The sequence below is a fragment of the Salmo trutta genome, chromosome 9, assembly GCF_901001165.1.
Source record: "Salmo trutta chromosome 9, fSalTru1.1, whole genome shotgun sequence".
Classification (NCBI taxonomy): domain Eukaryota; kingdom Metazoa; phylum Chordata; class Actinopteri; order Salmoniformes; family Salmonidae; genus Salmo; species Salmo trutta.
Genome location: NC_042965.1, coordinates 6,622,971 through 6,648,013, shown reverse-complemented (window position 1 = coordinate 6,648,013; position 25,043 = coordinate 6,622,971).

Here is a 25,043-nt window from a genome sequence, read left to right as displayed (position 1 = left end):
TTACACCAATTCAGCCGATGCTTGGCATTGCGTATGGTGATCTTAGGCTGCTCGACGATGGAAACCCATTTCATGAAGCTCCCGATGAACAGTTATTGTGCTGACGTTGCTTCCAGAGGCAGTTTGGAACTCAGTAGTGAGTGTTGCAACCGAGGACAGAAGATTTTTACGCGCTACGTGCTTCAGCACTCGGCTGTCTCGTTCTGTGAGCTTGTGTGGCCTACCAATTCGCAGCTGAGCCGTTATTGCTCCTAGACTTTTCCAATTCACAATAACAGCACTTACAGTTGAACGGGGCAGCTCTAGCAGGGCAGACATTTAACGAACTGACTTGTTGGAAAGGTGGCATCCTATGACGCTGCCACGTTAAAAGTCACTGAACTCTGGCTGTGTGCTCTATTTTATACACCTGTCAGAAACGGGTGTGGCTGAAATAGCTGAATCCACTAATTTGAAGGGGTGTCCACATACTGTTGAAAATATAGTGTAGGTTCTAAGGAGGTTTTTCCTAAAATACACAGAATGTTCCCCTAACTAATGGAAAACTGGACACTCAAACATCAAAGGACCATTACGTGTAACTGTCACGTTGTATAAATTATTGTAGACAGGCTCAAGAGTATGTAATAGGGGGTTTTAATACTCCACCCAAAATACAACACGCCATGAAAATGCACGGGAACGAAGCCCAAAACAAACACGTATACAAAAACACAGGGATGTAACCCAAACAAAAGAGTGAGGTTAAGCCTCTAATAAATACACGGGACGAGACCCTTAATAACAATTGCATAATGCTACACAGGACGAGACCTGTAATAGCAAGTACACAATACACATAGCACGAAAGCCGAAACAAAGCACAGGTACTCACAAGACCAACGGACATGGGAACAATAACCTGACAAGACAATGGTGAACAGAGGGCACATATATATTATATAATTATATAATTAATCAGGGAAATTGGAATCAGGTGTGCGTAATGAGACAGTTCAGTGACACCTAGAGGCCGGTGACGTAGACCTCCGGAACTGGTGCACGGAATGAGCAGCAGTTTCGGGGGAATACGTGACAGCAGCATTACAAAATCATTCTCTCTACCTAGAATTGTTAGCTGGGGTGCATCCTGTGATTGTTCTGTGTCCACATTCTTATTGTGTCCACATTTTTAGTGTAGACGTATGAACAGAAGATGCGTTGTGATTGAAATATTCCACTAAAGAATGATTTATGTTAAAGTTTGAGTTGCAATTTGGCGTTATTAAACCAGATCTAGACCTGGAGAAAGGCCCTGGCTTTCTGATAAGGGTTACATTACATTTGCTACACCAGTTAGTTTGATTCGATTAAATATGAAATTCTAATTTATCTTTCCCAGCTGCAAAATAAGGTACACATGATTTTAGCATTTTAGTCAAAACCACTTGGCTCATTCTGTGCAGAACATTCAGTGACTGTCTACTCTCCACTTGTGCAGCATATGTTTTGAAGACGTATCAAAATCTAATTACGTAACATTATGCATAATCTTTCGTCACTTCTACTGTATATCAACGTATCAATTGAATTGAACATAATACTACATACTGTACATGTGCGATTAGTGTTCACCTAAACAGAAACTGGATGGACAGACTGGAGGGTGCATGATGTCCATTAGTCCAGGATGCTTTTTAAATACACATATCACATCATATTTGCTGCTATTTCATATCCTTGCATGAGCAAACACACAGGTGGTCTGGCGGAGGAGGGGGGCACGTTCCGAGGACATCATATTCAAACTGTGGCTGCTCTCGGCTCCTGACTGTCCATGGCCTCAATGGCCTGCCTGCCTCTCCCAAACGGATGAATACAGGTATTCAGTCCAGGAATCCAGCGGCCACCGAAATATCCAGTCCAAACAGACATGGTGGCTCTTCTAGGTAAATACAGAGTTGTGCCAAAAACACAGCCCTGACCGGCAGAGGCCTCTACGAGTCTAGTGTTCAGTCTATTTCTGGTTCCGGCTTTGTTACCCAAATAATGAAAATGAGTACATTTCTGTTTCACAGCACTCTCATCCTATATTAAATTGAAGTGAATATTGCCTGTAATAGACATTCAAAGCTGTGTTGGCACTTTGTTTCTGTGCAGAGAAACCGGAAATCAACTCTGATTAACAGACACTACATTATGCTAATAATTTTGGATGCTAGTAGAAGGACTTCACCTCTATAAGTGATCATTTGTCCAAATTATTGATCCAGTTTTGGCCTCCATAAATCAGGAGACTGGAGGAGGTTTCATGTTTTGAGATATTCTTGGCAGAGACAAAGGGCAAACATGAGGCTTTGGAGAGAGCAAACAGTCCATGAGAAAACAAACCCCGACCACAGGCAGTGAAAACAAACACAACCACATGCATGCAGCCCTCCCTCCTTCCGCATCAGGCTCACATAATCTCTATGCATTCAATTACTCTCTTTTTGTTTGTTTGCATGATTGTTACCCCCCATCACTGGGGGGTTGGAAGGAAATTATGTGAAATAATATGTTACAGTAAGTGGTTTTATGAGTATTCATGTCATTACTGGGTATGTCATAGTTACCTAGTTTGATTCCCACCATTACTTCAAATTTGTCAGTTTTGTTTACTTATGATTATAGTTATAGTATAAATGGGTTTTAATTCAATGTGACGGGAAGGAATAAAGCTGTGGTCTGATTCCCCCCCCCTGTACTGTAGCCCAGGCAGAGGTGGGTACAAATCCAGAATCTGATTGGTTTAGGGTTTTGCTCTGCCTTGTCCCACTGTACTATTATAAAGCAGTGTGGACTGGTATGTTGGACAGGGTGGCAGCAGCAGTGCAGCAGTGCTGCTGATAGCGTAACTACAGGCAGTACCGTATGTCTCTCTGGGGGATAGGCAGCCCTGGTAAGACCCACTGGTGAGACCCACATTTCTCACATTACCACAACGACTCCGTATCACAAAGAGACACCACTGTTCAACTTCTGAAATAGTGGGGCAAACTTGTAGACAGGGCGAGGAGAGGGGAGAAACCAAAGTGCTTGTGTCTATGGTAGGTTGGATAACTGCATTAGAGAGTCAGACACAGCTATTGGCAATGATAGCGGTCAATTACAGTACGAATCATTGTTGATTGTGCTGTGTCGTATTTCAATGTTTTAGTGTGTCAATATTTATGTTGACCTAAACGGTAACACTTGAAAGCAAATTAAGAATGCAATCAATGGTTTTGAAAAAAATCACACAGTTTAATATCATTCTTTATAATCAGTTGATATTTAGCTTGTGTGAAGGCAGAATGAAGTGCAAACAGACATCAACAACTATTATTAACCTTTTGCATTAAGTATGACTGGTATCTTTATGCAGGAGCCACATGTAGTCTGGGTAGAGCAAGTGCTCCATAGGCTTTCGCATTTATTGAACATAATTGGCACTTAAAGTCTTCAATTATTTATTATTGTGAAATCTGACAGTGCTGCTCAGAAGCAAATTGGGATCATCTTCCATGACCACCAAGGATTTGCAGATTGGAGGCAGAACTAAGTTTATTTCCTCTGCTCTACTTTTATCCTTGCAAACGAAGCGTTTAAAAGGATCACCCGTGACAGATAACCGCGTTACTGTACAGACGAATAACGTCGCTGCTCTTAAGATCCTGATTTTGCCTGCGTTTTTCTCTCTTGCTCTCACCCAGTCTAATTGTGCAGAAGATCCCGTGGGTTTTAATGTTTGACACAGCGAAACGCTCTTAAATCCTTCACACTGCTCCCTCCCTTATGAGGCTGTGTATCTTAAGAGCAAAAAAGGATGTATGTCTAATTCGCAAATTTATCACTTCGCAAAATGATGCATTAAATGAGAGGGGACACGCTCCAATTCGAAATGCTGACATTAGAAAAGAAGTTCTGATTTTGAATATGGGTTTGGATGGGCACCCCGAATTCCCCACCTACCCACCCGCCCACCTCCCACATCCCCTCGGTTAAACTCACTTGTGCACTCTCTTTCTTCTTCATCTCTCAGTTATTATATCTCTCTCTTTCTCTCTCTTTTTCCTCTCTCTGTGGCATTGGTAGTGCCTATTGGACTAGGCTTTTATGCTCTGTACTCTATGCTTTGTGTGTGTGTTTTACAATGTGTGTCTTTCTGCTGACAGTCTTCAGGCTCATGTGAATGACTGTTTATATGCTTGTTTAATTTCGTGGACAAGGCCAAATTAGGATCCTCTTATGGATTGTGTGCTCTTGAGAAGCCCTGGTTAGATTATCTTCTCGATTCAGCTAACCTTGAGAGACTAAGCACCATTATCAGGAGTACCTACTTAAGTCCATAAATCCATCATTGATTGTGAGCAGTACTGCTAATGAACCCTGAGGCGCACCACGGAGAGAGAATCTTCACGTTCCCTCTTCCTCTTCTCTTGCACTTCCAGACTATACTCTCTCTGAGAAGGGTGTTCCCCAGCTGGCCTTGTCCCTCAAATTACTCCTCCATCATTTGCTCCACATGTAAACCTCAATACAGACAGAGGAGCCCTTCACATCCCCACTTAGACACCGGAAGGAAAACCTTGGTAAATCGTGGACAGAACAAAGAGGAATATTAGCCGGCACACTGTTTCAATTTTGCTCCCTCTCACTGTAATAGACAAGGACTGTTCTTATTTAGAAGACAAAGTACCATTGACTTACAGTATATTCCATTTAAATTACTAATTTCTCAACTGGTCAATTTCCTGTATGACTGTGCTTCAAAACAGACTGAATGGGTTTTGTATTTGCTTGAGGGTGTGAATAAGACATACTGTAAAGTCAGTCACAGGGATGGGGTGGTCCTTTTCTCTGGGACTGAAACCAACAATAAGGCATTTGAATGAAACTCAACTGGTAGTGTTGCAACAAACTTGGTCTGTAAGGCCTACCTGTCAAGAAACAAATTAAAGACCAGTGTGAAACAAGTTCATGTTTGCCCACAAACCAGGAATCCATAGATACGTTAAAACAAGGGTCGAGAACTGAATCGATGATTACCCCGTCCGCACATCTGGAGCTGAGGGGAAAACACACAGCACAATAAAAACAGCACATTAAAAAGGTGTCTCTTTGACACTGTTAATGGCAGTAAGTCCACTGGTGAAATCATGAGGGGAAATATTACAAGTATCAAAATCTAGACTGTGTTGAAAAGTTATTTTGCAATTTCAAAGCACTACATTGAATAACAGAAACAGAAAGTTAGAAGTGGTACCCTCGCCATTCTTTGATAAACAAACCTAACCGTGTCACTCTCTGTATCTAAACGTAGGAGAGGAACACTGTGGCCACAACCGTCTGTACGGTTTAGGTCACAGCCCTGGAAGTCGCAGCCCTGGAAAACTGCCATCTTATTTTTATACATTGACCTTCTCTGCCAGATCAAAATAGCCAGACCAGTATGAATTTCAGAAGCTGATACATGGTCATTTATTGTTGCCCAGTAGCTTGAGAGACATGACAGCAATGTCTCTGGCCCAAACTAGATCTGGCTGGTTTAAACATAACCAAGTAAACATGTTTGATGTTGTAATAGGAATTATTTGAAGGAGTTACACGGTCCTCATAACATGAGGTCCTCATAACATGAGGACCGTCGATTATATCTGGTGTCAATCACACTATTTGATGTTGCATAACATCACAGTGTACATTTGTATTTAGTAGGGTTGCAAAGGGAGGGTGTATTACTGGTAACTTTCTAAGTTTACCAGTAAACTACCAGAATTTCGGTAACTTTTAAGACATTTATTGGCCCTTTAGGGTACTTCAGATTATCATAGGTCTGTGATTATCTGTGGGCCGCTGTGTGGCCTTGTCTCATGTAAAATATATTGAATAACTGAATAATGTGATTTAAAAATAAAAAATGTCATGACAAACCTGTAAAACGTTATCCTAAATATAAACCATCATCTAAATAAATACCATTGGTGTTTAATATAAGCATGAAATGATTGTGGACTACAGGAAAAGGAGGACTGAGCACAACCCCATTCTCATCGACGGGGCTATAGTGGAGCAGGTTGAGAGCTTCAAGTTCCTTGGCGTCCACATCACAAACAAACTAACATGGTCCAAGCACACCAAGACAGTCGTGAAGAGGGCACGACAAAACCTATTCCCCCTCAGTAGACTGAACAAATTTGGCATGGGTCCTCAGATCCTCAAAAGGATTTACAGCTGCACCTTCGAGAGCGTCCTGACGGGTTGTATCACTGCCTGGTATGGCAGCTGCTCGGCCTCCGACCGCAAGGCACTACAGAGGGTAGTGCGTACGGCCCAGTACATCACCGGGGCCAAGCTTCCTGCCATCTAGGACCTCTATACCAAGCAGTGTCAGAGGAGTTCCACAGGGATGCTGGCCCATACTCCAATGCTTCCCACAGCCGTGTATATTCCCTCTCAAGCCGAAACCACGACAGCACTCAAGGAACTACACTGGACTTTGTGCAAACTTGAAACCACATATCCTAAGGACGCATTTATTGTAGCTGTGGATTTTAACAAAGGTCATTTTTAAGAAAATGCAACCGAAGTTATATCAACACATTGACTGTAGTACTCACGCTGCTAAAACACTTGATCACTGTACTCGCCCTTCCGCAATGCCTACAAGGCCCTCCCCCGCCCTCCGTTTGGAAAATCAGATCACGATTCCATTTTTGCTCCTCCCTTTCAACACTGGTCTGACTTGTGGATTCAACAATTCAACAGCTCAGACACAAGATGTACAGTTGAAGTCGGAAGTATACATACACTTAGGTTGGAGTCATTAAAACTCGTTTTTCAACCACTCCACAAATGTATTGTTAATTTTGGCAAGTCGGTTAGGACATCTACTTTCTGCATGACAAAAGTTATTATTCCAAATAATTGTTTACAGACAGATTATTTCACTTATAATTCACTGTATCACAATTCTAGTGGGTCAGAAGTTTACATGCACTAAGTTGACTGTGCCTTTAAACAGAAAATTATGTCATGGCTTTAGAAGCTTCTGATAGGCTAATTGACATAATTTTAGTCAATTGGAGGTGTACTTGTGGATGTATTTCAAGGCCTAGCTTCAAATAGTGCCTCTTTGCTTGACATCATGGGAAAATCAAAAGAAATCAGCCAAGACCTCAGAAAAAGAATTGTAGACCTCCACAAGTCTGGTTCATCCTTGGGAGCAAATTCCAAATGCCTGAATATACCACGTTTATCTGTACAAACAATAGTACGCAAGTATAAACACCATGGTACCACACAGCCCGTCATACCACTCAGGAAGGAGACGCGTTCTGTCTCCTAGAGATGAACGTCCTTTGTTGCGAAAAGTGCAAATCAATCCCAGAACAACAGCAAAAGGATCTTGTGAAGATGCTGGATGAAACAGCTACAAAAGTATCTATATCCACAGTAAAACGAGTCCTATATCGACACAACCTGAAAGGCCGCTCAGCAAGGAAGAAGCCACTGCTCAAAAACCGCAATAAAAAAGACAGACTATGGTGTGCAACTGCACATGGGGACAAAGATCGTACTTTTTGGGGAAATGTCCTCTGGTTGGATGAAACAAAAATAGAACTGTTTGGCCATAATGACCATCGTTATGTTTGGAGGAAAAAGGGGGAGGCTTGCAAGCCGAAGAACACCATCCCAACCGTAAAACACAGGTGTGGCATCATCATGTTGTGGGGGTGCTTTGCTGCAGGGGGGACTGGTGTACTTCACAAAATAGATGGAATCATGAGGAAGGAATATTATATGGATATATTGAAGCAACATCTCAAGACATCAGTCAGGAAGTTAAAGCTTGGTCACAAATGGGTCTTCCAAATGGACTATGACTCCAAGCCTACTTCCAAAGTTGTGGCAAAATGGCTTAAGGACAACAAAGTCAAGGTATTGGAGTGTCCATCACAAAGCCCTGACTCAATCCTACAGAAAATTTGTGGGCACAACTGAAAAAGCATGTGCAAGCAAGGAGGCCTACAAACCTGACTCAGTTACACCAGTTTGTCAGGAGGAATGGGCCAAAATTCAAAGCAAATTATTGTGGGAAGCTTGTGAAACATTTGACCCAAGTTAAACAATTTAAAGGCAATGCTACCAAATACTCATTGAGTGTATGTAAACTTCTAACCCACTGGGAATGTGATGAAAGAAATAAAAGCTGAAATAAACCATTCTCTCTACTATTATTCTGACATTTTACATTCTTAAAATAAAGTGGTGATCCGAACTGACCTAAAACAGTGAATATTTACTGGGATTAAATGTCAGGAATTGTGAAAAACTGAGTTTAAATGTATTTGGCTAAGGTGTGTGTAAACTTCCACCTAATACCTTTTTTGCACTATTTGTTAGAGCCTGTAAGTAAGCATTTCACTGTAAGGTCTAAACCTGTTGTATTCGGCGCACGTGACAAATAAACTTTGATTTGATTTGACTTCAACTGTATGTGGCAAGGTCTACAGACAAATGATGGATTACAAATTGAAAACATGTCACGTCGCGGACACCGACGTCTTGCTTCCAGACAAGCTAAACACCTTCTTCGTCCGCTTTGAGGATAACACAGTGCCAACGACGTGGCCCACTCACAAGGACTGTGGCCTCTCATTCTCCATGGCCGACCTGAGTAAGACATTTAAGCGTGTTAATACCGGCACAGACGGCATCCCTAGCCGCATCCTTAGAGCATGCACAGACCTGCTGGCTGGACTGTTTACAGACATATTCAATCTCTCCCTATCCCAGTCTGCTGTCCCCACTTGCTTCAAGATCTCCACCACTGTTCCTGTACCCAAGAAAGCAAAGGTAACTGAAGTAATCGCCCCGTAGCACTCACTTCCATCATCAGCCTTTGAGAGGCTAGTTAAGGATCATATCATGTCTACCTTACCTTACCTGACACCCTAAACCCACTTACATTTGCTTACCGCACCAATAGATCCTCAGACGATGCAATCACCATCGCACTGCACACTGCCCTACCTACGTCAGAATGCTGTTCATTGGCTATAGCTCTGCCTTCAAAACCATAGTACCCTCCAAGCTCATCATTAAGCTCAGGACCGTGGGTCTCAACCCCGCCCTGTGCAACTGTGTCCTGGACTTCCTGATGGACCTCCCCAGGTGGTAGGAAACAACACCTCCACTTCACTGATCCTCAATACAAGGGCCCCACAAGGGTGCGTACTCAGCCCCCTCCTGTACTCCCTGTTCACCCAAGACTGCGTGGCCATCCACGTCTCCAACTAAATCATCAAGTTTGCAGACGACACAACAGTAGTAGGCGTGATTACCAACAATGACGAGACAGCTTACAGGAACGAGGTGAGGGCCCTGGCGGAGCGGTGCCAGGAAAATAACCTCTCCAACAACGTCAACAAAATGAAGGAGCTGATTGTGGACTTCAGGAAACAGCAGAGGGAGCACGCCCCTATTCTCTTCGATGAGACCACAGGAGAGAAAATGGAATGCTTCAAGTTCCTCTGAAATGGTCCAGGAGGCTGAAGAAATTTGGAATGGCCCCTAAGACCCTCACAAACTTTTACAGATGCACAATTAAGAGCATCCTGTCGGGATGTATCACCGCCTGGTATGGCAACTGCACCGCCTGCGAACGCAGGGCTCTCCAGAGGGTGGTGCGGTATGCCCAATGCATCACCGGGGGCACACTGCCTGCCCTCCAGGACACCTACAGCACCCAATGTCAGAGGAACGCCAAAAAGATCATCAAGGACATCAACCACCTGAGACATGGCCTGGTCACCCCGCTATCATCCAGAAGGTCAAGGTCAGTACAAGTTCATCAAAGCTGGGACCGAGAGACTGAAAAACTGCTTCTATCTCAAGGCCATCAGAAAGTTAAGTAGCCATCACTAGCCGGCTACCACCCGGTTACTCAACCCTGCACCTTAGAGGCCACTGCACTTTATACATGAACTTGGAATCACTGGCCACTTTAAAAATGAAACACTAGTCACTTTAATAATGTTTACATACTGCTTTACTCATCTCATATGTTTATACTGTATTCTATTCTACTGTATTTTAGTCAATGCCAATCCGACATTACTCATCCTAATATTTATATATTCCTGAATTCCATTCTTTCACTTTTAGATTTGTGTATTGTTGTGAATTGTTAGATACTAATGCACTGTTCGAGCTAGGGACAAAAGCACTTCGCTACACCGGGATAACATCTGCTAAATATGTGTATGTGACCAATAAAATTGATTTGATTTGATTTGGATACCACCCCAACAGATCCACGGACAGAGGGAATACCAATGTGAGAATATTGTTTATCGACTACAGCTTGGCATTCAATACCATAGTGACCCCCAAGCTTTTACGTTACAACCTTATACTAAAATTGATTAAATCGTTTTTTTACCCTCATCAATCTACCCAAATACCCTATAATGACAATAGAACATATATTTAAAAAAATCTTTGCAGATAAATCTTTGCAGATTTTTATTTAAAAAACTGAAATATCACATTTACATAAGTATCCAGAACCTTACTCAGTAATTTGTTGAAGCACCGTTGGCAGCAATTACAGCCTTGAGTCTTCTTGGAGATGACGCTACAAGCCTGGCACACCTGTATTTTGGGAGTTTCTCCCATTCTTCTCTGCAGATCCTCTCAAGCTCTGTCAGGATGGATGGGGAGCATTGCTGCACAGCTATTTTCAGGTCTCTCCAGAGATGTTCGATTGGGTTCAAGTCTGGGCTCTGGCTGGGCCACTCAAGGACATTCAGAGACTTGTCCTGAGGGCCACTCCTGTGTTTACTTGGCTGTGTGCTTAGGGTTGTTGTCCTGTTGGAAGGTGAACCTTCACCCCAGTCTGAGGTCCTGAGCACTCTGGAGAAGGTTTTCTTTAAAGATCTCTCTGTACTTGCTCCGTTCATCTTTCCCTCGATCTGACTAGTCTCCCAGTCCCTGCCACTGAAAACATCCCCACAGCATGATGCTGCCACCACCATGCTTCACCGTAGGGATAGTGCCAGGTTTCCTTCAGATGTGACGCTTAGCATTCAGGCCAAAGAGTTCAATCTCAGTTTCATAAGACCAGAGAATCTTGTTTCTCATGGTCTAAGAGTCCTTTAGGTGCCTTTTGGCAAACTCCAAGAGGGCTGTCATATGCCTTTTACTGAAGAGTGGCTTCCGTCTGCCACTCTACCATAAAGTCCTGATTGGTGGAGTGCTGCAGAGATGGTTGTCCTCCGGGAAGGTTCTCCCATCTCCAAAAAGGAACTCTGGAGCTCTGTCAGAGTGACCATCGGATTCTTGGTCACCTCCCTGAGCAAGGCTCTTCTCCCCCGGTTGCTCAGTTTGGTCGGACTATCAGCTCTAGAAAGAGTCTTGGTGGTTCCAAACTTCTTCCATTTACATTTTAGTCATTTAGCAGACGCTCTTACATTTCATTTTTTTGTATTGGCCCTCAGTGGGAATCGAACCCACAACCCTGGCATTGCACACACCATGCTCTACCAACTGAGCCACAGGGAAGCCATCATTTAAAAATGATGGAGGCCACTGTGTTCTTAGGAAGCTTCAATGCCACTGAAATGTTTTGCTACCCTTCCCAGATCTGTGCCTAGACACAATCCTGTCTCAGACAATTCCTTCGACCTCATGGCTTGGTTTTTGCTCTGACATGCACTGTCATCTGTGGGACCTTATATAGACAGGTGTGTGCCTTTCCAAATCATGTCCAATCAATTGAATTTACCACAGGTCGTAGTAACATCTCAAGGAAAGTCAATGGAAACAGGGTGCACCTGAGCTCAATTTAGAGTCACATAGAAAAGGGAATGAATACATATTTAAATAATGTATTTCTGTTTTTATTTTTAATATATTTGCAACCATTTCTAAAAACCTGTTTTCGCTTTGTCATTATGGGGTATTGTGTGTAGATTGATGAGGAACATTTTTTATTTAATCAATTTTAGAAGAAGGCTGTAACTTTGGAAAAAGGGAAGTGGTCTGAATACTTTCCCAATGTACTGTACATCACCAAGGAACTGAAATTGTCCCACCACACCGATACCGTGGTGAAGAAGGTGCAACATCACCTCTTCAACCTCAGGAGGCTGAAGAAATTTTGCATGGGCCTTAAGACCCTCAGAAACGTCTACAGATGCACCATCGAGAGCATTCTGTAGGGCAGCATCAATGCCTGGTATGGCAACTGCAGCGCCCGCACCCTCCATAGAGTGGTTGCGGTCAGCCCAAAGCATCACCGGGGGCACAATGCCTGCTCTCCGGGATATCTACAGCACCCGGTGTTATGGGTAGGCCAAAAAGAGCATCAAGGACCTCAGCCCCCGAGCCACAGCCTGTTCAGCATGCTACCATCTAGCAGACGGCGACAGTACAGGTGTGTCAAAGCCGAGACCGAGAGACTAATAAACATCTTCTATCTCCAGGCCATCAGACTGTTGAACAGTCATCCCTAGCCGGCCACTGCCGGCACTCTGCCCGGCACCTTAGACACTGTCACTAGCCGGATACCGCCCTGTGCTCTGCCTTGCAACTTAGAGACTGCTGCCCCATGTACAGTACATAGAGACATTGAACACTGGTCACGTTAACAATGTTGACATACTGTTTTACCCACTTTATATGTATTTACTGTATTCAAGTCATGGCTCATCCTATATAACTACTGCTGTACACACATTTTCTACTCATATACTGTCCATACTGTCGATACACACCATTTATACATATATATTGTGGACATTGCTCAATCTGATATTGCTCGTTCTGATATTTCATATATTTTTGTGTCGTGTTATTGTATTGCTATATATTACTGCACTGTTGGAGCTAGAAACATAAGCATTTTGCTGCGTTTGCAAGAACATCAGCAAATATGTGTATGCGACCAATACACTTTGATTTTGATCACCTTCTAATGCAGAGTGACACCTTACTAGTGTACCCTATAGATTGGAAGGAATAATAAAGAGCAACTGCTGTGCTTGAAACTTTACCTGGAAGCAAGAGAACAACACAATAGAAATCAACACCAAACTGTATGAGACGATAGGGGGTTAGTGATAGGATGGGAAAATAGGGAGAAGAGAATTGTAAGGTAAAGACAAAAAGTTGACTAGCTTTCACTGCTCCTACCCCCCCCCCCCCCTCCATCCCTTTGCCCAAGGGGTGAACAACTGCTCCTGATAGAGAGGTGGGGGGGGGGGGGTGTTCAGTGTGTTCTCCTCTAGTGCCCCTGGGCATGCTACCTTCTCTCTCAACCCTGGTGATCTCCCACCATCTCAAAAACAGACGCTCCGCACACACACGCTCCCTCTCTACATGTGAACTCACACACACAGCTCTGTGATACCTCTCATCTTCTTATGCTGGGCTCTTTGCAGCTGCAGTGCCTGAGCTCGGCAGCAAACAAAGGGCTAAAAAAAGGAGGAAAGGAAATGAGAGTTGTGGAGGAGGGAGGAACGCTTGCTTGCTTGCGTTGTCGAGGCGCTGCCTGTTTTAGAGGAGCGTCTGGTGGTGAGCGTTCGCTAGCAGTTGATTTGGAGGGTCGTCCCCAGCTGTGCGCTGAGACAGGAGCGAGCAGACGTGGCAGAGACCCTAATTAGATGGGCCTAAGTGTGCTGAACTGAGGGAGAACCCCGGAGCGGGAGTGAACGCGACTCAGCCCCCACAAACACAGAGGGAGGAGAGCCCCTGCATTAATTACAACGTTTCACAAACCAAGCAAGACACCTCCAGGAAGGTTTCTCTCAGAAAGCTTCCTTAACAGACAGAGGTGGAGAGAAGATAAGAGATGCAGTTATTTAGTTTCACCACAGGCTTTACAATGACATTCATTCAGCTTAGAACAGACTGCTCAATCTGTTGCCTTGGTATCCAGGGATGTACAGTGAACATGACAAACATTACATGTAAACAACAGGTATTTAATCAGAGTGCTTTTTGAAAGGGTGTCTTGGTGCACAAGTGTGCATGTGTGCATCCATAAAGTGTTAGTGAACACTTGAGCGTGGACTTCAGGATGCCCAGCTAGCGGCTCCATCCTCTGAAAGTACCTGGCCTGGGACTGTTCCATCTAACAGAGCCTGCCACTCTCTGGCTGCCACCATGAAAGGTCCAGAGTTTGTTGACGAGGCGGCGAGGAATTTGACACCTTGTCAGAATCCTCTCCTTTATAAACAACATAATTGAAGGGGTAAAAGGATAAATCAAATGGTTATTAAAGAGTTGATTCACGCACCCGTGTGTCACACGGTGAGGTCATTTTGATATTGAACCGCTATCTCCCTGCGTGTTTATGCTACACACTTACTTTTTCTTCTAGTGGCTGCAGCTCAATCCTCTCTTTCCGCAGATATAAAGCCTATTCCATAACATGGGGCTTGTGAAAGCGGTCTTTTTCTACACATGAGAGGATCCAGACCAGAAAATCGTCAAGATATCTGTCAAACTCAAAGTCACCACCATCATCGGAAGATATGACTCTCACGAACACGGCAGTGTCAATTTAATTGGCTCTATGACATCCACAAGCTTTACAGCAGTCATCTGAACTCTCTGTCCGTACTGTAAAAATAGCAAAAAGTGCATAGGGGGTAAAATGTGCCACGAATAACGTGACCAAACTTTAAAATCTCTCAGATATAGGACAGACATGTCAAAACCTTATTCCTTATGATTTATTTTTGGACTGTCTGTTTTGCCAATAACAAATGTGTTATTCAATGTATTTATATTGTCACGCCCTGACCTTAGAGATCCCTTTTATTCTCATTTTGGTTAGATCAGGCTGTGACTATGGTGGGAAATCTATGTTTTCTATTTCTTTGTTGGCCAGGTATGGTTCTCAATCAGAGGCAGCTGTCTATCGTTGTCTCTGATTGGGGATCATACTTAGGCACCTTTTTTCCCACCTTATTTTATGGGGTCTTGTTTTTGTATTGTTGCTGTTGAGCCCTACAAGGCTGTACGTTCGTTTTGTTGCTGGTTCACATTAATAAAAGAGGATGAACCCAAACCACGCTGCACCTTGGTCCAATCATCTTTACGACGAGCGTGACATATGGGCTATAGCATTAAAGGCCAAATTCAATGTTTCTTCAAATAATTGTTTTATGTATCTTTTTTCTACATATGGGGGTCCTAAAATTAAAAATCAAATGGCTAAATTATAAATTTTATGACCAACTTAAAACAATTCAATATGCTAGTTTAGTAGGTATGTCTATCTAAGGTCTTAGACCTACAGGGATTAAAGAAATGTCACATTGCTCTATTGTCAACAAAACATTGAATGTAGGTTTTCACTGCAAGAAAGATAAGTTTGCTCACATTTGATGCCAAGAACAGGGTGAATAGTGAAAGGACATGGGAGAATTGTGTGTGGTAACGGCAGACTCTTTTGTGCTGTGTTAGCATAACTGCTTGATGTGTACCTGGATGGTGCAAACAATGGTGCTCGGCCAAGCTCACACAGAAGTGTGTGTGCGTGTGTGTGCATGCATGCAGAGAACTGCACTGCTCATTGGCCCGTGTCAGGTATATTCTCACCTGTTTCAAATCCGGGTGTGTCATACACAGACAGAGACATACAGGTAACAGCCAAATAAAGGAAACGCTTGTGTAAATGAGGGATACAAAGTATATTGAAGCAGGTGCCCTTAAGATACTTTATGTTTGTGTTTCCTTTATGTTAGCAGTTACCTGTATGTCACAGCAAACAGATGTGTGAGCAACAACACTGCATGAGTTATCCCAGCAACTCACTGAGAGAGTCTTTTAGAAAAGGTTGGCAATATCTTACTGCTTTCCCTCTGCCTCTGTCTTCTTCCTCACTCTTACTTTTTGGCATAGGTACTGGCAGTGGTGACGAGGGCATGTAAAATCATATGTGCAGGTATAAACTGTCTAATCTGTGCTTTGCCTGTTGGGATTACCAGAGGATGCTGTGGCACGGCTGTCTTGTGGCATTATTACAGAGAATAGGGGAATGGGAGCCATTTGGGACAACTTCACTGCCATACTGGAATAACATAGACACCTTTCACAGGTTTATTTAACTGTGTTATACTGTATACTGTGTCATACACACCAAATGTTTAGACATTTCCAAACAACCAAGTTGATGGCGTACATTGAAATAGGGTACTGCTCCTGTAAGAGCTCTAACGACACTGTTTGCAACCACTTATATTTCTCCATTTATTATAATTAGCTATCTCAAATGAAAATGTACATTGGCTTTATCTACAAGCCTCGCACTACATCCCACTCACTACAGCCTTTCCATACAGCACATAATTACAACCATGCTAAATAGGCTTGAACCGTATCAAAAAATAATTAATGCCAAATTATATTTGGGTTATCCATTGCTAATACACAGGTTTTTTTGCATGCTAATGCCAAATGTTTTGAAACATTCCTGCAATTCAATTACTTGGGAATATCATTAAAGGCAACAAATTTCCAGTTTAATTTGTGTGGATTATATAAGTCACTCCAGAGCCACAAAATCCCCCCTTGGTAAGTGGATTAATTAATTTGAATCAATAAAGTCTCTCTGTCGAGTTGCACTTGCCTAAATAACGTGACACTGACTTATCAGCTACAGTGGCGGTCCAAGCCCTGCACTTACAGCTCGACAAGAACTTTTACAATTACAGATTTAGGATTCTCTCTCTCTATCGCTCTCTCGCTCTCTCGCTCTCTCGCTCTCTCACTCTCTCTCTCTCTCTATATATATATATATATATATACATACAGTATATGCAGCCTACTTTAAATTTAGTTGTTGTTGTGTTACTGAATCGTAATCGTTTTTCTTTTTCGTCCTCATGGCTGATGAAAAGTTTAGTCGTCGCAACTACACATGAATAACATTTCACGAACCACATCCTAAATGTTCAACATTGGTTTTGCTGTTTCAGTGTCATTTTACATTACACGAAAGCATGACGGCATTTTGCTACGCCTTAACATGTAAGCCAGCTCCATTGGATTACTCCACATTTCTGTGCGCATCCTAAACTTGTAAAGATGATAATTCATGGTACATTTGATTTCCACTTTCAATTAAGGATTTACTTCAGCTGTCTGTCAATATAAAGATTACATTCTATGACTGGTGTCTATTTTCCATCCCAATTTTGAAAAGGAAAACAAATTGGGAGTTAAATGCAAGGGAGAAGTGTGCAGCATTTCTGTGTCCTTTTGGAGCACTGCGTGCTTGAACAGATGTTGACAGATGAGTGACATTGATTGTCACTGGGGATTTAAGGTACTGTATATTTGTGCAGCTACTGTAAGTGACCCAGATCACACTGCTGTACATCTGAGACCAGACTGATATTCTGATATCTCAAGTCACTCAAACACATTCATTCTGCATTTCTCTCTCCCTCCCTCCTACGGTCATAGTGAGGAATCTGATGGGGAGGTGTTGCATTTCTGTTTGTGTGTGTATTTGTCAGAAGTCCAGTTTGGAAAACCTGCACCGCCACACTTTTCCTCGAACATAGGGATCAGTGAAAACACAAATCCAGAGCTAAACTTGTTCATTCACATGGCAATTTTTTTTACAATCTATCATCATCTTCCTGTCTGAAAGCTAGAACTGATCAGATCTGAACTGATTTAGGACTATGCTTATGCTCTCTGCCTATGCCAGTCATCATACAAGCGTGTTCTGTTTATTGTAGTTTACAACCAAAGAGGATCCTTCCACTGCATATTGACACTCTTGGAGGATGACACTAAATATAATGCCGTGCGTAGGTTTAAAGTACACCAAACAGATGGCTTACAAGAGAAAGCTTGTTTTGGAATGGAGGGACCACGGTTTACGTTATTAAATTGTCACATCTGTGTTGTAAATCACAAACCAAACCTGTTACCTAGAATCCTATCAAACTCACAGGAAAGTGAAATGAAGAGGTGAGAGATGAAAGTATGATATCAGTGAATGTCCTACGCACTTCAGGAGATAAAGTGCTCTGAAATACGTCTCGTAAAACTCCAAAGAATACTACAAGAAGGCCTGGATATGACAATACTTTATGAATATGCATGAGGTTCAAATAAAGCACGATGTTCTGTTTCTTTTCTAAATCAGATTATCAAGAAACATGTAAAAGCTTGTGCAAACTTGAGGGAAACAAAGGCATCTGACAATTTCGGGTCTACTGTAGCTCACCTCATCTGCTAGCTCTGGCGTGGGATCATTTTGAGAGCTGATGGATTGGAACAGGTATTTGGGATGGAACTGAGGACACATGTTTCATATTAACAGTTTCTTTAGAAGTCTAATGATGCTGAACATTACAATCCAAAGCTTTTTGATTTGCCAGCGGAAATGAAGCATCACATTTGTTAGTAACAAGCTGCATTACCTAATCACAATGTGTGTGTGTGTGCGTGCGTGCGTGCATGTGTGTGTGCAAATGTAAATGTGTGTGTTTGTGTTCAAATGTGCATGTGTGTGTTTGTGTTTGTGCATGTGCGAGTGTGTGTGTGCAAAGAGAAAGAGGAGGCAATTGTGGACCCCCACATGTGGTGAGTGAGTGAATCACTGTAGCAGAGTAACTGCCTTAGAATCCAATTGATCTCTCATTTCCGTTCCTGGAGCAGCAGCCTAAAAACACTCTCCACGCCACGCTCCTCACCAGGCAATCAGATAGACCTCCGTTAAGAGAGAGACACTGGTGTGGTCATGTAACTGTGTTTATGGGTGGGTATATACAGTATACTGTAGGTCTATAGTCTAGTGTGTCTGACTGACTGCTTCAAAATGCATTGTCTACATGACTCCAGGTTCCAAAGTGATAGCTACTCAGAGTTGGAAAAAGGCAACCTTAGGGTGAATCAAGCTTCAATATAAGACTGGAATTTTTATTTTCAAAAGTCATATGCACATCTAAACATATCCCTGTGCGGCAACAGAAGTTTCTATCAGATTATGGTCCCTGACAATACAATACAGACATCAGTAGTTAGATTTCCAAATTGTCCAGTGATTTTCTTGTGGGCATTTAGAAAGTTTGCATAGAAAATAGATGCTAGAATTGCCTGAAACGGTGTGTTTCCAATTAAATGTTGTGTCGATAAAAACAGGTGGACGTAAAGACATCACACCAAAAAAATGTATATATAATCAGTAAAAACCTACAATGCTGAATAAAAATTATGTGGTCGAAGTGTTTCCATTCCATATCTAATTAGGCAAAAATTAATAAGTTAATAAGTTGCTGACAACCTATATGCCCTTTTTTTTATCCTTTTCATATCTCAGCATGGATGAATGCAAGAATAGACTAATACTCGCCATATTCTAATAATTCTCATTTGCCAACGTATCGCCACGGTCCATGGCATGGTAAGTTGCACTACTGTAGATCTAAAATAATTGGATGGTGAAACTTGCATCCAGCCAACCAGAAAAGCAAGGTGAACTAATTCAGGCATTTTTGAAAGTCAGGACAATCCTTGTTATTTATTTATTTTGGAAGCCATAGTCATTTAGAATTAAATGTGGAGTGGAGCTTTATAGTTGTGATGAAATCATAATTCGGCAATCATAATTTATTTGAAAAACACTGTTTCCATCATCATCATTTGCCACAATAATTAAAGTTAGACAAAATAAAAATCCACCGCTGTCGAACATATTAACATTTAGTCAATCTTTACAAACTTTCTCCTAAATCTGCCGAATCCATTGCACTTCCCACATATTTTTTTGCAACATTGCTTTTGTCGAATAAACCTGGCTCAATGAAGGCCTGCTTACTGTCTGCAGTCGTTTTTTCCTGGTCTCAAACCATCTCTGTAGCACCAGAGGCTGTGCATCTCTTGTGCTTAACACAAAAAGAGAGTGTGTGACCTTAACAACCTCTCTCTGTGACTGTTTTTTAGGCAGTTTTTTTCCTGACTCTCTTTCTGTTCTTTGAGTGGTGGGCACTTTAACCTAACACACAATAATGGATAACCCCCCCAGGGGGTGTAATGGCACTCCTGATCCATCTGCTCTGACCCTCCACAGCGCAGCAGAACCTAAGCCGGGCCCAGTGCTGCCCTTTCAAGCTGCTTTTTACTTCTCAGTCTCTCCTATCTGTGCGCACAATAGGTAGTGGACTTCAGAAATGATGGAAAATCAATACAAAGATACAAGCTTTTACAGGAACCCCTACATCTAAAACTACTGCCAAACCTACTCACCATACCAGAAATTTCACACTAAACTAGCACATTCCGTTTGCAATTCTAACATGTTCCATGGCATGTGAAATGATATGATAACCTGTTTCCGACACATTTGAAACATGTATTAGGAACTCAAAAGGCACTCCAAACTAGCTTTTCAGGTGTTTGTGAAAGCAAAGACGGTAGAATGCATTTGTTGTGTTACAAGTCAATTTGTGTTAACATGTTTGTTATCGTGGTAAAAATATATATATATATATATATATATATATATTATTGTATTTCCAACACTTGGGATGGAACTGGGGGCCCCTGGTTTAATTTGATCAGTTTCCTTAGAAGTCTAATGACTCTGAAAGGTATAAGTAGCACTAGCATAGGCAACAGTGTTCTATGGGATGAGATTGTAAATCCAGCATGTTGGCACTCTGACCTCCCAGCACCGAGGTCTAGTGTTTTGTCACTGCGGCTGGATGCCTACATTTGTCACGCTGTGGCAGAGTTCTCTGCTGTTCTTCTGCCGGTTGCTGTGTCGGAGGTCTTCTTCTCAGCCAGATTAGAAAATGACACAAACACTGGGGTGGAAAGGTGTAATTGAAAATGGCATAAGGCTGAATGGGAGACATTTAAATTTGGTGCTATTAAGCCTGCAGCTCGTGTGGCAGAGGCCTCCGAGGGAACACTTTGAAATGATTACTGTTCCTGACAGGGCCCCGGGACAACTGTGAAGTCACTGTGTGTGTGTGTGTGTGTGTGTGTGTGTGTGTGTGTGTGTGTGTGTGTGTGTGTGTGTGTGTGTGTGTGTGTGTCTGTGTGCGCATGCGTCCCCTTGACTTTTTCCACATTTTGTTGGGTAACAGCCTAAATATAAAATGGAAGGAATGTAGATTTTTTTGTCACTGACCTACACACATTTCCCCATAATCTCAAAGTGAATTATGTTATTTTATTCAACATAAGTTGAATGGACTCACTGTGCAATTATAGTGTTTAACATGATTTTTGAATGACTACCTCATCTCTGTACACCACACTTACAATTGTCTGTACGGTCCCTCAGTCAAGCAGTGAATTTCAAGCAGTGAACATGATTCAATCACAAAGACCAGGGGGGTTTTCCAATGCCTCGCAAAGAAAGGAACCTATTGGTAGATGGGTAAAAAAAAAAATCTAACATTGAATATCCATTTGAGCATGGTGAAGTTATGAGTTACACTTTGAATGGTTTATCAATACACCCAGTCATTACAAATATACAGGTGTCCTTCTTAACTCCGTTGTCGGAGAGGAAGGAAACCATTAATGGCTTTTACCATGAGCCCAATGGTGACTTTAAAATAGTTACAGAGTTTAATGGTGGTTATACGAGAAAATTGAGGATGGATCAACAACATTATAGTTACTCCACAATACTAATCTAAATGACAGAGTAAAACGGAGGAAGCCTGTACAGAATAAAAACATCCCAAAACATGCATCCTGTTTGCAAGAAGGCACTAAAGTATTACAACAGTACAAAAAAATGGCAAAGCAATTCACTTTTTGTTCTGTTTCCACCAGACACTGAGAGATGAATTCACCTTTCAGCAGAACAATAACCTAGAATACAAGGCCAAATCTACACTGTTTTTGCTTACCAAGAAGACAGTCAATGTTCCTAAGTGGCCAAGTTACAGTTTTGACTTAAATCTGCATGAAAATCTATGTCAATACTTGAAAATGGCTGTCTAGCAATGAACAACAACAAGTTATACAGAGCTTGAAGAAAATTGAAAATAATTTTGGTCAAATATTGTGCAATCCAGGTTTGCTAAGATCTTAGAGACTTACCCAGAGTGGTTCACATCTGTAATCACTGCCTAAGGTGATTCTCACATGTATTGATTAAGGGGTGTGAAAAATGATGTACTGTATATGAGATATTTCTGTATTTCATGTTCAATACATTTGCAAACATTTCTAAAAACATGTTTTCACTTTGTTATTATGGGGTATTGTGTGTAGATGGTGAGAAAAAATACATATTTCATCCATTTTGAATTCAGGCTGTAACATAACAAAATGTGGAATACGTCAATAGGAATTCATACTTTCTGAAGGCACTGTGTGTGTGTGTGTGTGTGTGTGTGTGTGTGTGTGTGTGTGTGTGTGTGTGTGCGCATGATGCATGCTTGTACAAGTGTGTTTGTGATTTTGTGTGAGTTTCTCATGTAGCTCTAGGACACGAGTAGGCCTACTGTAGAAGTGCTTTAAATTGGGTGAAGACAAACAAGAGCGGAGTTTCATCAGCAAGATTTCCTCGCTGTCACCATGACATGAGCTAATGGAGGAAACAAGACACCTCTTAATGAAGATGCTTATTTAAGAAACACATCACTGTGTTCTAAGACACAACTAAGAAGACAGAAAATGAGGCACAGTCGTTTGATATCTTGATGCTTTTAGTTGTCTAAAGGTAAATAGGAAGGCTTTCATTCTAACTAATACGTCAAAGCTTTATCATAATACTTTTTTACCTTTGCAAATGTGTTCATGTCGAACCTCTGCTAAGACAGACAGTTTTTTTTCTTCACATAATGCTTGTAATTAGAATGACTTTATCTAATTACATTTCTGGTAGTCATACTTGCCACAGCAAAACAACTGACATTTTCCCCTTACATAGTAAGAGGTTGGTTCTCTGTTTTCCCCTATTGTGAGTTGTTTTTTATCATATTAAATTAAGTTGACAGTAGAGCCAACACCCTAAACCTCTGGTCTGAGACTTTGTTTTCTCAAGGCAAAAAATAACTATGGGTTACGGTATGTAACCCCGCTTCTCTGAAGGAGATGAGGGAGACATCTCACCATGGGACACGGCCTCTGTAGAGTTTCATTGGTTGAAGCCGTATTCTATCACCTAAAAGACCAATCAGAGCTTTGTGTGTGTGAACCTTGAAGTCTATATAGCACCCTGCAATGCTCTGGTTTTCTCAGTCTAAGAAATACTTCTTACACGAGTCGTACAAGAGGGGAAATCTGGTGAGACGTCTCCCTCATCTCCTTCAGGAAACCGGGGTTACATACTGTAACCCCTAGCTCATAGCTCTCGGTTTGACATCTCACTGTGGGACACTTGCAAAATGCCCCAATTGCCAATAGCCTTGCCCTCTTGTAGCGAGTCCTGTAGGAAGGAGCAACCTGCACTTCAGGTCAGAGAAGGCGCGGTGACATCCAGCCGATATTTTTATTACATTTTTTATTTAACCTTTATTTAACTAGACAAGTCAGTTAAGAACAAATTCTTATTTACAATGACGGCCTAGGAACAGTGGGTTACCTGCCTTGTTCAGGGGCAGAATGACAGATTTTTACCTTGTCACCTCGGGGATTCAGTCACCTCGGGGATTCAGTCTAGCAACCTTTCGGTTATTTGCCCAACGATATAACTTCACAAGGTGTGAGATTAGCCCAATTAGCCGCCACACAAATCTCAAAGAAGGAGATGCCTCTAAACAGTGCCCATGACGTAGCAATTTCTCTAGTGGAATGCACCCGGATACCCAGGGGAGATTGCAATCCCCTACAACTGTACGCCTTGGCAATTGCCTCCACTACCCAGTGGGAGAGGGGTTGTCTGTACAAAGACCTACCCCAAGATGGGTTGGCAAAGCAAATAAACAATTGGTCACACCTCCGGAATGGCCTCGTCCTGTCCATGTAGATGTGCAGGGCACACAACGGACACAATGGGAAGAGAATGGTGGAGGGTGGAAGGGAAAGAGATCAGTGGCTAGACTACTATACGTCATGGTAATGACTTTAGGAACGAAGGTGGCATTATTACGTCTCCTAACCTTGGAGTGGTCAGGGGCAAATTGAGTGAATGAAGGATGAACCGAAAGCGCATGTAGGTCACTAACGTGATTGGCAGTGGCCAAGGTCAGCAAGAAACGGACGGAAGTGCCTGAGGGCTAGTAACGTTGATATGGGCTGTACTCAGCGAGTCTGACCAAATGTCATTCACCAAATGCCCCTCGTAAACTGCCCCTCATCCCTGTAGTGACGCATCCGTCATCGCTACTTTGTGCGTGAGGACTCCCAGTGGGGCAGCCTTGCGTAAAGAGGATTGGGTCTCTTCAGCATTGAAGTGCCAACAGACAGAGGGAATCACACATCTGAGCCAGTGGAGAGATGTGTTCAAGCGGAGTGAGGTCACCCAACGCTGGAAGTCCAAGGGGGATTATCACAATCATGGAGGCCATGAGCCCAAGACAATTCAGACAAACATCCATTAACTGACTGATGTTGCTTGGCAAAACACTGAGAGGCAGTGGTGAAAGCCGTCACTCTCTCCACATTGAGGGCTGCTTGACAGGTTACAAAGACCAGGGACAATCCATAGATTTGCTTCTGGGTCAGTAATAGCGAGCTCATAGCCCGATTTATCCTGAAGCCCAGAGCGAGAAGATGCAACAGCAGTTGGGCTGTTTGCTCCGTTGTCTGAGCCCGAGTGTCGGCGCAGATCAACCAATGTATGCCAGGACTCTTAAGACTGACTTAAGCCAGGACTCTTAAGCGTCTCTCCCATAAGGTGGGTTAGGGTGGCTTTGGCACACTTAGTGAATGTCCATGGGGCCAGTGACAGACTGAATGAGGAAAACCTCAGATCTCTCCTGTGTGCAGGATAAATTCTGATCATTGAGGTCTACTGACCCTGAGGCGATTGTTAAGGTGCTGTAAATCCAGGATGGAGACCAAGAAATAGCGGCTGAAGAAGCCCTGGTGAGCTTCCTCCC